Raw genomic sequence first — 4207 nt, forward strand, 5'->3', positions numbered from 1 at the left:
GGGGGCCCGAGGACAGGGAGAGCCCAGCAGCTCCCCCCTCCCCCCCCCTCTTTTTTTTAACATATCTTGTTGGTTGGGATGCTAACTTTGATTGTCTTCGAGGAGGGTCACTGGGGAGAAGATGCTGTGACCTGTGACCTCTCTCTGGTCTCTGAATGTCTCCTCTCCCAGGCTCACCAGAGCGCCAGATCCCACCCCGTGGCGTGTGGACAGAGTGGGTGATAAATTGGTGCTGATGGTGATTGTCCCTCCTCTCAGATAGCGCAGTTGGAAGGGCCTCAGGCATCAGCTAAGACCAGAGTGAACTGTGTCCCTACCATTGGAACTGACCGCCCGGGGGACAGCGGTGCCTGGCCCTGGGCTGCCGGTGTCCCTGCCCTCCCCGGGCAGTCCGAGGGCTCCTGTGAGCACAACACGAAACCACCAATGAGTCTCACTGCCGTTTCCTGGTTTCCTGTGCGGGGAGTGGAGGGGGAGACCGCTGCGGCCCAGCAGGATGCAGTGACCGCGTGGGCCACCAGGGAGGGGCAGCAGGCCCAGGAGTTTCAGCCGTGGCCCATGGCTCTCATTCTTCAAAAGCGTGGCCTTGCCCTGGCCGGTTTGGCTGAGTGGATAGAGCATCGGCCTGCGGACCAAAAAGTCCCAGGTTCGATTCCGGTCAAGGGCACATGCCTGGGCTCAGTTCCCAGTAGGGGACGTGCAGGAGGCAGCCAATGGAGGAGTCTCTCATCATTGATGTTTCTCTCTCTCTCTCTCTCCCCCCCTCTCTCCCCCTTCCTCTCTGAAATCAATAAAAATATTTTTTTTTAAAAAAAAAAACCAAAAATAAATAAATGAAGATCACCTGGCTGCACGCAGGTTGTGCTGTGGGCAGACCCGGTGGCTGCGTGGCAGACAGCATCGCCCGTGGGTGCGTGCCTCGGCCTCTTGGCTCGTCTCCAGGAGCTCGGGCAAAGTCTTCCCTGCCCTAGACAGGGACCAGCTCGCATCCTACTGATGCAGGCAAATTTCTGGGCAAGGCCGTGAGGACCAGACCCCAAATCACAGTGAGTGACCAAGACCCCGGAACCTACCTGAGGGCCCAGGCCTCAACATCAGCCGCTAAGAAAGCACCAAGTGGGCGGGCAGTTCTCACCCTGTGGCCCAGCCCGCAGCCCCGGAGCCTGCTGGACTGGGACCCCCAGCCCCTGTTCCTACATGGGGGCTGGCCTCCAGGTGACGTTGGAGAACCACTGAGCGAAGCAGCTGCTGGTAACAGTTCGCAGGGAGGAGTTCCATTTGATCTGTGTGTTTGTTCCTTTAAGAAGTTGCTGTGAGAAAATCATGTTATTTACCCTTCGGAGACCTTGCAGGTTGGTGAGCAGGGTGAGTGGGGAGGTGGCGCCCTGGAGGGGCAGGGAAGCCCTCGCCCTCCCCGCACCCGCCCTGTCACCTCTTGCATCGGGCTGTGCCTGAGTTGTATCCTTTACAGTAAACAGTGACCTAGTGAGTAACAGGTTCCCTGAGTGCTGTGAGCCATTCCGGCAAATGAAGCAAACCCAAGGAGCGGTTGGGAGCCTTCGATTTAAAGCCAGTCAGTCAGGACGGTGGCAGCTGGACCAGCATGGGGCTTCCTCGGTTAGGGGTCAGTGGAACCTCACTCTGCAGCCCGCTGGTCGGAAGCACAGGGGGGAGCCTGGGGCTGCGCCTGGCATCTGAGGTGCAGGGGTCGGGGCCGGCAGCTGGCGGGACTGAACCCTTAACCTGTGCGGTTTGATGCTCCCTCCGGTAATGCTGATGTAGGGGTACCCCCCCACACACACATGGAATTGGGTCCAGAAACCTAATTCAATATATATTCACAAAATTATATTTTATAACTAAATCACGCTGGATAGATTCATGGTCGTGATGTGAATGTACGATTTTATATTGGTATGTGGCGCAGAATTCAGTTTACATTAAGTGGCCGAGGAGCTAGGGTGGCAGCATAAAACCTTATAATAAATTGTCCTAAGGATCAAAAAAAATGTTTTTAGTGGCAAACATGAAGTTACCAAATAAGGGCAAGCATGCCAGGGCGGGGGCTGCTGGTGACGGGCACGGCCACGGTTTATTGAGCACTTCCATGAAGGCATGGAACCGTTGATCCTACAAGAAAGGTGTTATTACCCCCGCTTTATAGGAGGGAAACGAAGGCTTAGAGTGACTTTTGTCAGGCCTTGCAGTAATAGGTGCAGAACCAGGACTCGCTCCATGCTTGACAGGCACCGAAGTGCAGGCTCAGTCACTCAATCCACGCTGTCTCCCTAAGAAGTGACGCAGCCCAACGCAACCCACCAGGAAGCAGTCGAACCCGGGTTCCTCAGAGCGGAGCCCTCCAGCCCACCTTGGAATGTACTGAGTCTCATTACACAGACAGTTCTCACCAACCTGGCGACCCGATTCCTCAGGTCCGGGCAGATTAGACACTGTAGGTAGAAAGAGTATGAGGGAGAAGGACTGCTCTGAAGAACTGTGAGGAGGGATGCTGATCAGAAGAAACAATTTGATTTACAATAGCATCAAGAAGAATAAATTTAAATATAAATTTAACTAAACTTAAACAGACCTAAATAAATAGAAAGAGATCCCATGTTCATGGATTGGAAGACATAATGTTAGATTGAAAGAAGTGCAAGACTTGTACACTAAAAATTTCAACACATTACTGAAAAAATTAAAACAGACCTAAATAAATAGAAAGCGATCCCATGTTCATGGATTGGAAGACATAATGTTAGATGGTAATACTCCCAAAATTGATTTATATATTCAATGCAATCCCTGTTACAATCCCAGCTGGCTTGTTTTGCAGGAATAGTAAAGCTGATCTTAACATTCAAAGGACCCAGAATAGACAAAACAATCTTAAACAGAAGAACAAGGCTGGAGTGTTCAATTTCAAAACTTACAACAAAGCTACAGTAATCGAGACTGTGATACTGACATAAAGACAGACATATAGATGTATGGAGTCGAATGAGAGACCAGAAATAAACCCTTGCATTTATGGGCAGTTGATTTTTTACAAGGAATCCAAGACAATTCCATGAGGAAAGAATAGTTTTTCCAGCAAATGTTGCTGGGAGGACTGAAGTCCATGCAAAAGAACGAAATCGGACCCTCACCTCACACTAGATGCAAAAATTATCTCAAAACGGATCATCAACTTTAATGTAAGAGCTGAAGCTATAAAACTTATACGAGAAAACACAGGAGTAGATCTTCATGTTCCTGGGTTAGACAATGATTTCTTAGATACAAGACCAAAAGTACAAGTGACAAAAGAAAAAATAGATAATTGAACTACATCAAAGTTAAAAACATTTGTGTTGCAAATTATACCGTCAAGAAGCGAAAAAACCACAGAACAGGAGAATATATTTGCAAATCATCTGTCTGATAAGGGACTTGTGTCAGATTATATAAATAACTATTATAACTCAATAATAAAAAGACAACCCAATTCAAAAATGGACAAAGGATTTGAACAGACATTCCTTCAAAGAAGATACACAAATAACCAATAAACACATGAAAAGATGCTTGCAATCATCAGTTATGAGGGCAACACAACAGAAAGCTACCATGAAATGTGACTTCAAACCCACTAGAATGGCTTTTTTTTTTAAGACAGCCAAGGGGAACGAGGTGAGATAAACCAAAGAACATATATACTTATATGCATAGGCAATAGGGTAGCGAAGACTGGGAGGGAGGGAGGAGCTGGAGGGGGGTAAACGGGAGGAAAACGGGAGATATCTGTAATACTGCCAACAATAAAAAATATTTTAAAAGATAAAAATAAAATAAAAGACAGGCAACAGCAAATGTGGAGAATGAGGAGAAACTGGAGCTCTCCTACGTTGCTGGTGGGGGTGTAAATGGTGCAGCTGCTTTGAAAAACAGTCGGGCAGTTTCTCAGAGTTAAACACAGAATCAGCGGGTGACCCCACAGCTCTCCTCCTGGATCTGTAACCACGAAAAATGAAAACGTATGTCCGCACAAAACTTACACTTGAATATTTATAACAACATTACTCATAGTAGCCCCAACTGGAAACACACAAATGCCCATCTGAACTGACCAACAGGTAGAGTGCAGGGTCTGCGTGTGAGGGGGCGGCCGGCTTGGGCCACAGGCAGGAGCAAGGCGCTGGGGTCTCCCAGAGGACGGCCCAGTGAG

This window comes from Myotis brandtii, unplaced genomic scaffold (genome assembly GCF_000412655.1).
Source record: "Myotis brandtii unplaced genomic scaffold, ASM41265v1 scaffold314, whole genome shotgun sequence".
NCBI classification, from domain to species: Eukaryota; Metazoa; Chordata; class Mammalia; order Chiroptera; family Vespertilionidae; genus Myotis; species Myotis brandtii.